At 47.2% G+C, this 8,702-nt stretch overlaps 1 protein-coding gene and 1 non-coding gene across 2 annotated transcripts in view; one reads left to right on the forward strand and one right to left on the reverse strand.

The window, feature by feature from the left end:
- The window catches only part of LOC112062432 (low affinity immunoglobulin gamma Fc region receptor II-like), a 41,931-nt gene extending 40,425 nt beyond the window's left edge, over nt 1-1,506 (reverse strand). The window contains exons 1-2 of the mRNA XM_028488720.2: nt 1,414-1,506; nt 122-142 (exon numbers count right to left, since the gene is read on the reverse strand). The gene's annotated coding sequence lies outside the window, so the exon portion shown is untranslated. The remainder of the gene's footprint in view (nt 1-121; nt 143-1,413) is intronic.
- A 6,408-nt stretch (nt 1,507-7,914) lies between these two features.
- TRNAD-GUC (transfer RNA aspartic acid (anticodon GUC)) lies at nt 7,915-7,986 on the forward strand. Its single transcript has one exon. It is a non-coding gene; the product is annotated as a tRNA-Asp (tRNA).
- Nucleotides 7,987-8,702: the final 716 nt, after the last annotated feature.

Genomic DNA, 8,702 nt, shown 5'->3' on the forward strand with positions numbered 1-8,702 from the left:
CACACCTTAGAGAGAATCAGCTTCTCAAGCTACTAGTTTCATCAGAGGGGAGCTCAGGGAAGGGTTGGAAGGATGGAAATAAAAAGCTTTTAACTTACAGTTGTACTGAGTGAGGGCTCACCTCATTCCTTTGGATATTTGCCTAAACAAAATAGGATTAGAAAAGTTATTTTCTTCTTCAAACCAAAAACAAAACAAAAAATTCAGAGAAAAAGTCAAATAAATGATTTACTCTCCCAGATTTTTGTGCTACTGTCCACCTCCACTGTAATTCTTGACTGTGATGTTCTCATCACATTTCTTCATGTTGCAACAGTTTGTAACAGGGAAGAGCCAAATCTGACTATATGTGGTATCTGTTTCTTTCACTTTAACCTTTGCTTCTTTTGCTTCTTGTTGCTTTTGTTCACTAAAAGGATACTGTCAGTACATAATGGCCTGCCTTGGGGAACCCTGCCCCTCTGCCTGAATGTTAAACCAAAGTGCCTTTGTTCAGGGAAACATCTGGACCCTGTCCACCTGTGATGGCTTCAAGAAAGAAGAAATTAACACATCCCATCCCCTATGCTAGCCATTCTAGGGGACATTTGCAAAACTTATGGCCTTTTTATTTACTTCCTCATCTCCTCCCACTCTCTGTGCTATAAAAGAAACTGGCATCCAAACCCTGATAAGATGGTTATTTTGAGCCTTTAGTCTGCCATCCTCCTGGTCTGCTGGCTTTCCGAATAAAGTCGTATTCCTTGCCTCAACACCTCGTCTCTGATTTATTGGCCTGTGCTGCAGCGAGCAGTGAGCTTGGACTTGGTAACAATTACACCCTCCAGAGTTAAGAGTGCAGGAAAAAGTGTCCCTTCCATCACAGGTATGTGGAGCCAGACTCCACTCTCATTGCCTTAACCGTGGAAGGTTTCCCCTGTGGGCCCCTACCACCTTAGGTGCCATATTACACGATAAAGGAGTATGTTTACTTTCATTTTAAATGGGATTGCATAATTTTTCAGAAACCCATACATTAGTTCCATAGGGTATTTGAAGAGGGAAGAGAGAGGGCCTTCTTCAAGAAGGAGTATTTAAAAAAAAGTAAAAAGGAACAGGTAAAATTAATATTTTATTTAACCTAGTGTATTAGTTTTTTAGGGCTGCCATAAAAAAAGTACCACAAACTGAGTAACTTAAACAACAGAAATTTATTATTTCCATTTCAGAGGCTAGGAGTCAGATCAAAGTGTCAAGTAGGGCCATGCCCCCTCTGAAGGCCGGAGGGAAAGATCTGTTCTAGGCCTCTTTCCTAGGTTCTAATAGTTCCTTGGCTTGTGGCTGCATAACTCCAAACTTCACCTGTGTTCTCCCTCTGTTTGTGTGTGTGTTTGTATCTGACTTTCCCTTTTTAATATGGATGGTAGGACCTACCTGGTGGTCCAGTGGTCAAGACTCTGCGCTTCCAATGTAGGGGGCCGGGTTGGATCCCTAGTGGGGGAACTAAGTTCCCACATGCCATGTGGTGCAACCAAAAAAAAAAAAAAAAAGGGATATTAGGCCTATTGCATTAGGGGTCCACGCTACCTAATCTTAACTAATTACATAGGAAATAGATATCCTAGTTCCAAATAAATTCACATTCTGAAGTACTGGGAGTTAGGACCTCTCCATATGAATTTTTTGGGGAGACACAATTCAATACATAAACGCAATATGTCCAATATAGTTATCATTTCAGTATATAATCAGTATAAAATGTTAATGAGATATTTTATATTCTTGTCTTCATATTATGTCTTTGAAATCCAGTGTGTATTACACTTACAGGATTTCTCAATTTAGATAAGCCTCTTTTCAAGACCTCAATAGCCCATGTGAATAGTGGCTCCATATTGGACAATGCAGATATAAGACATTTTCATTATCACAGAAATATTACCGGACAGTTATGTCCTATAAAATGAAAACTAATCAATGGTGACAGAAAGCAAATTAATTGTTGCCTGGGGAGGGATGTGATTAAAAAGGGGAAGGAGAAAATTTGGGGGGTGATAATATGTTCATTATCTTGATCGTAGTGATGGATCTGTATGGCAAAACTTATACTGTACACTTTAAATGTGTACATTTTACTGTATATCAATTATATACCAATAAAGCTCAATTACACATCAATTATAAGAGTTAATTATAAAAATTTAAATAATACAATAGGACAAATGACATAAGATCTACTCACCACATTATTATATCTACTCACCATAATATTATATGTTATGAATTTCAAGAATTTATATGAAAAAATGTATATATATATAAGATTTATCATTACATGATTACACTACGGTAAAATTTACTTTTTTTTTTTGCGGTACGCGGGCCTCTCACTGTTGTGGCCTCTCCCTTTGCGGAGCACAGACTGCGGACAAGCAGGCTCAGCGGCCATGGCTCACGGGCCCAGCTGCTCTGCGGCATGTGGGATCCTCCCAGACTGGGGCACGAACCTGTGTCCCCTTCATCGGCAGGCGGACTCTCAACCACTGCGCCACCAAGGAAGCCCCTAATTTACTTTTTTAACATACTATTTGTATTAGTTATCTATGGCTGCATAACATATTACTCCAAAACTTAGCAAGTTGAAACAACATTTATTATGTCACAGTTTCTAGGGTCAGGAATCCAGGAGCAACTTAGTTGCATAGTTCTGCCTCAAGCTCCTCATGAAGTTGCCATCAAGCTGTTAGCTGGGTCTGCAGTCATCTAAAGCTTCAACTGGACTGGAGGATCCAGTTCTGAGCTCATTCAGGTGGCTGTTTACCTGCTTAGCCTTGCTTCCTCACCATGTAGGTCTCTCCATAGGCTGCCCGTGTATCCTCACAAAATGTCAACTGGTTTCTCCCAAAGAAGGTTATGAGAGAGAGAGAGAGAGAGAGAGAGAGAGAGAGAGAGAGAGAGAGCGCACCCAAGATAAAAGCCATAGTATTTTCTAACCTAATGTTGGAAGTGACATACCTTCATTTTGGCTATTTTCTGTTGCTGACATAGACATACCCTGACATAGTGTGGGAGGTGACTGCAGAGGGTTTGGAAGCCAGGAGGTGATGATCATTAGAAGCTGTCTTGGAAGCTGACTACCACAAAAGTATAATTGACATATATACTTATCTACTCACTCTTTCAAACAGCTACATTGTGTTATGTATTTCATAAACAGGCTCTTAACTATGAACATGTGAGATATTTCCTAGTTTTCTATAATAAAGCAAGGAACATACAACCTTGTCCACTAGTGCAAATATTTGGATAAGATAAATTCCTATAGTGGAATTGTTTGATAAAAAAATAAACATTTAAAATTTAGATAGATCCAAATTTTTCTCTAAAAACTTTGTAGAATAATTTTACTTCCATCAAAGTGCATAATACTGATCATTCCCTCAGACCCTCAGGAACATTGCAATGTCAAATATTGAAAATATTGATAATATCTGACAAGTCTAAAAATATCACAAACTAGAAGTTTGGATAAATAGACAAATATGTGATAAAGTAGAATGTTAATTGTAAAACCTAGATGGTAGGTATGCAAATTGCATTAGTTTCCCAGGGCTGCCATAACAAACTACCATACTGAGTGGCTTAAAACAACAGAAATTTATTCTCTCACAGCCCTGGAGCCTAGAAGTCTGAAATCAAGGTATCAGCAGGGTCATGCTCCCTCTGAAGTTTCTAGGGAAGAATCCTTCCTTGCCTCCTCCTAGCTTTTGGTGACTCCCAGAATTCCTTTGCTTGTGGCAATGTAACTCTAATCTCTGCCTTCATCTCCATCTTATACAGCCTTCTCTCTGTGTGTCTCTATGTGTCCTCTCCTCTTTTTATAAGGACACCAGTTACTAGATTTAGGGCCCACCCTAAATCCAGAATGATTTTATCTCAAGAACCTTAACTAATTACATCTACAAAGACCCTATACCAAATAAGCTCACATTCTGAGGTTCCAAGTGGGTATTAATTTAAGGGGGATACTATTCAAGCCACTACACAAGTGTTTATGGTGAAATTCTTTCACTTTTGCTATTTCTATGAAGTGCTCATATGAAATGGGAAAAGATATTTAAAATATCACAAGCTTTTTAAATTAACATTTCATAGATTTTTAGTGAGACTGAACATGTTCACATAGGGATTGTCTATTTGAAATTCTTCTATAAATATGTAATCTCGGGAACCAGCCAAAAACTAGCCCTGTGCTGTTTTCAACAAGATACTAAGTTGGTTTTCAGAGGCAAACAAACTGCAAGTCATGCATCCAAGGCATGAGCAAAGAAAACTTTGACCTCAAACAACACCTGGAACAAAAGGTTATCCCCCCTCCCCCACCACGGAACCAAAGGAGGTGGACATGAAGGTAACCTGAATGCCAGAACTCTTTCAGAGCAAAGGGTCCCTTGTCCAGGAAAATCCAGTGCTGAAGACCCATTTACTATATCTTACCATAAATGGCCAAGTTTCAAATTCCTCCATTCAAAACTTGCACCATCAACGTATACCAACTAACCTTCCCCTAATTCATAAAAGTTGGCTGAATCTCAACTATTTACAATAGCCAAGACATGAAAGCACCTAAGTGTCCACTGACAGATGAATGGATACAGAATGTGGTATATATACACAATAGAATATTACTCAGCCATAAAAAAAGAATAAAGTAATACCATTTGTGGCAACAGGGATGGACCTAAAGATTATCATATTAAGGGAAGTAACTCAGAAGAAAACGACAAATACCATATGATATCACTTATATGTGTAATCTAAAATGTGTGGAATCTAAAATGAACTTACAAGACGGAAACAGACTGACAGACATACAAAACAAACTTATGGTTACCAAAGGGGAAAGTGGGGGGAGGGATAAATTGAGAGTTTGAGATTGATACCGAGCAGCGCCCTGTGGGGCTCCTGGGCACAAAACCTTTCTGTGTGCCCCATTTCTTTGATTATAGGAAATAGCCTTCATTCAGCCTCCAGGACCTTCCCTGAGTTCCAACTGGCAGATTCAAGCATCATTAATTAGGAAAGGGAGGGGATGCAAGACCAGGGAGAAACAAACTGTCAAGAGAAACAATATTGCAGCCTTGGGGCAAGGTACTGGTTCCCCATCAACTGACACATACAACAATATCTTTGAGCTACTTGGCAGATATTGAAACCTCCACCAGATGGGAGAAATTAACGATGGTATGCTGCCCACAAGCATGTAAGTTGAAGGTTGATGATGCTAACTTGTACTTACCTTACCACCAAGCCATCAGAAAAATCTCCACGAACTGATAATACCCTGTTTGAAAATTACTATAGAACTTCTCACTATCCTCTCCAAGTGGGTACACATAGCTTTTTGACAGAGGAGCCCGCTGTGTCCCCCTTTGCCTGGCAAAGTAATAAACCTATCTTTTTCTACTTCACCCAAAACTCTGTCTCCGAGATTCGATTCGGCACTGGTGTACAGAGAGGCTGTGCTTTCGGCATCAAGATCAGCATGTACGCACTACTGTCTATAAAAAGGGTAAACAACAAGGACCAACTGTATAACGTAGGGAACTAGTTTCAATATTTTGTAATGAACTATAATGGAAAAGAATCTGAAAAAGAATACATATATATTCTTTTAATTATATATTCGATTAAAAAGTCAACTATACTTCAATAAAAATTTTTTTTCTAAAGGTTTCGCTTAATTGCAAAATAAGGAGACAGATTAAAGTTATCTCCTTACCATGAACCTCCCAGTAAAGATTTTCCTTTTATAAAAAGCCGGTGATCTACTGGTTAGGATTCTGGGCTTTCACTTCCTTGGCCAGGATTCAACCCATGGTGGGACACTGAAATCACACAAGCCCTGCAGCGTGGCCAAAAAATAAGTAAATAAATGAAATAAAAATAAAAAGCCAGTGATATAATAGTGGCTTCATGCTAGATGGGCAACAGGCCTTTTGTTAACTACAAAGATTATCACAATTCTGAAAATTGTGACAATCTGACATATCAGATTTGTCATTTCATCCCATATAATTTAGAAAAAGAAAAATAGTAAAAAAAAATTATATATATATATGTTAAATGAATGGCAGTAATTCAGAAGTGTTAGAGCAATAAACTAAGTGAGAAAGTCCCAAGAATGTGCTAAAATGTGGAACATAGTAAGGGAATACCAGCTACCTAAAAAACACCACCATGATGTGTAGACGCCTCTCAACTGCCTACAACTTTCCTCCCCGAAGCAGTGGCAATCGACGACCATCACAAACTAAATCATTACCACCTCCAGTTACACTACACTGGGAACCACCAGCACCACAGGAGCACCACAACCTGTAGATCTTGTTGTTGATGTAGATCACTCTCCCGAAACTTCTGCAGTCGCCTCCAGAGCTGAGGCAGCCAGAACTCAACACAAACAGCACCACCCTCACCCCTAACCCCCACCTCCCCACACCCCTGCCCACCACCACCCCCTTTACAACAAACAGCAGCATCAGCGCCGACATAACACTAGAACCAGAGGCCACCACCAGCAGCACCAGCACCAAGACCACACAACAGCACCTCACGGAAAGAAGTGGTGGGTGGTAAGACGGGAGGGGCGTCGTCGGGGAAGCAGTGCTGCTGGAGAGTCCAAACACAGGCGGGGGCGTTTGCTTGCTGGCCACAGCCACGGCGCAGAGAGGCACTGCCCCGGCCACTGGTGTTTGGGGCTGAGGCAAGCATCCGAAAAGGAAGACACTGGACGTTGAAGGCCTCGAGTGGGCGCGCGCAACAATACGACTAGCAGTTCTATCCGGGGAGAGGGAGAAGATTGCCTGCCAGGGCTTGGGCTGGAGGTGCTGGGAGTGCGTTAGGTGTTGTCGGGTCCAAAAGGCCTCACAGCTGGCGTGGGCTAAAATGGGGATGGGGACGGTGGTAGGCTAAGAGAAAGAAGACAAGAGCACAACTGGAAGGCCCTAAAAGGCTCCGATAAGGCCAGAGGCATTTGTTAGTAAAAGGATTCTAACCCACGCTTCCAAGGGAGACTGCGACCAGAACGCTGCGCCATAAACCGCCCGGCCATGCTGACGGCGGGGCTGGGCGTGCGCGTGGCCGCACGGCTGGTTGGGACCGGACGCACGGCTGGTTGGGACCGGACGCGACGCGAATCCCGGTGCCCTTGGCGGGACGCGGTACTCCGCGCCAGTAGCGCGGCCATGTGGCTGAGCGACGGAGCGGGAGCGCGGCGGCCGACGGGGAGCAAGGCCAGACGACGCGCCTGGCTCCGCCGCGGTGGCGCCCTCGCCCACCCCTGGCCCCGGACGCAGCCGGGCCGCGTCGGGCCATCCCTGCCGCCGGCCCCCACCCGCGCCTCTCCTCGCCGACCGAGGCCCGGCGCGCGCACCGCCCCTCTTCGCAGCCTTGCTTTCGGTCTCGGGCCCCCTCCTCCCGGCGCCATCCCCGCGTCGGAGGCAATAGGCAGCGCGCGCTCGGAGTTCTCAGCGCCACGAAGGCCAGACGACGCGCCTGGCTCCGCCGCGGTGGCGCCCTCGCCCACCCCTGGCCCCGGACGCAGCCGGCCCCCACCCGCGCCTCTCCTCGCCGGCCAAGGCCCGGCGCGCGCACCCCATTTCCTCACAGCCTTGCTTTCGGTCTCGGGCCCCCTCCTCCCGGCGCCATCCCCGCGTTGGAGGCAATAGGCAGCGCGCGCTCGGAGTTTTCAGCGCCACGCGGGTCCGGGTCCCTGTCGGGGTCGGGGGCTGCTGCTCTGGAGGACGCGCTTGGTGTGGCGTTGGGTCGGGCCGGGCACGCGCCGGCCGGCCGTAGTGGGCAGGGGGCCGGAGGGCAGGGGGAGGCGTCGGCAGGCAGCCCGAGAGCGGGCGTGTGCGGGGGTGGTGGCCGCCGTCCTCGTTAGTATAGTGGTGAGTATCCCCGCCTGTCACGCGGGAGACCGGGGTTCGATTCCCCGACGGGGAGGCAACACGCCCTCTTTTGGTGGCTGGCGCCGCTCTCTGTCCTGCCGCCTGGCTCCCAAGGGCCCTTCTTCTCCTCCCTCCGCCCTCCAGCGAAGCGCAGGGCGCCAGCGCGTGCCCAGCCTGCCCACCCTCGACCCCCTCCAGCCCTCCAGCCCTTCCTCCTCGCCGGGCGCTCAGTCGCCACGGCCGAGCGACGGCCTCCCCTGGACCCCACAAGCGCCCGAGGACACTGCGGCCCGCCCAAAGTGGCTGTGTCAGTAGGCTCCTTGCGTCGCGACGCACAGCTGCGCAGCTATGCCCAGCGGCCTAGGTGCACAGCTGCCGGGACGGGTGGGAGGCGGATGAGTGCCGTCCCCTGTCGGTGCGGGAAGTGGCCTGGCCCAGCGCCCGGTGGAGAAGGGCTCTGACGAGCCGGGCTGGAAGACGCGTGCCCCGGGGGCGGGGGCGGGCCGCGGCGTGGAGCCGAGGGACCTGGAGCAGCAAGGCAGCGAGAGCGCCCCCCCGAGGCGGTCGGGCGGGTGGCCTAGTGCAGCTTCGTAGGGCTGGCGCGGGTGGGGCGCCGGGGGGCCTTGGTGGCGCCTGTGACATCACAGAGCTGCCGGCCGGCGGGGCGTCGGGGCAGGGCTGCTCCAAGCGGCGGCTGCGGCGGCGGTGGCTGAGAAGGACGAGGAGGACGAGGAAGAGGAAGGGGAGTAGGAAGAGGGAGAGAAGGAAGAG

This window comes from Physeter macrocephalus, chromosome 4 (genome assembly GCF_002837175.3).
Source record: "Physeter macrocephalus isolate SW-GA chromosome 4, ASM283717v5, whole genome shotgun sequence".
NCBI classification, from domain to species: Eukaryota; Metazoa; Chordata; class Mammalia; order Artiodactyla; family Physeteridae; genus Physeter; species Physeter macrocephalus.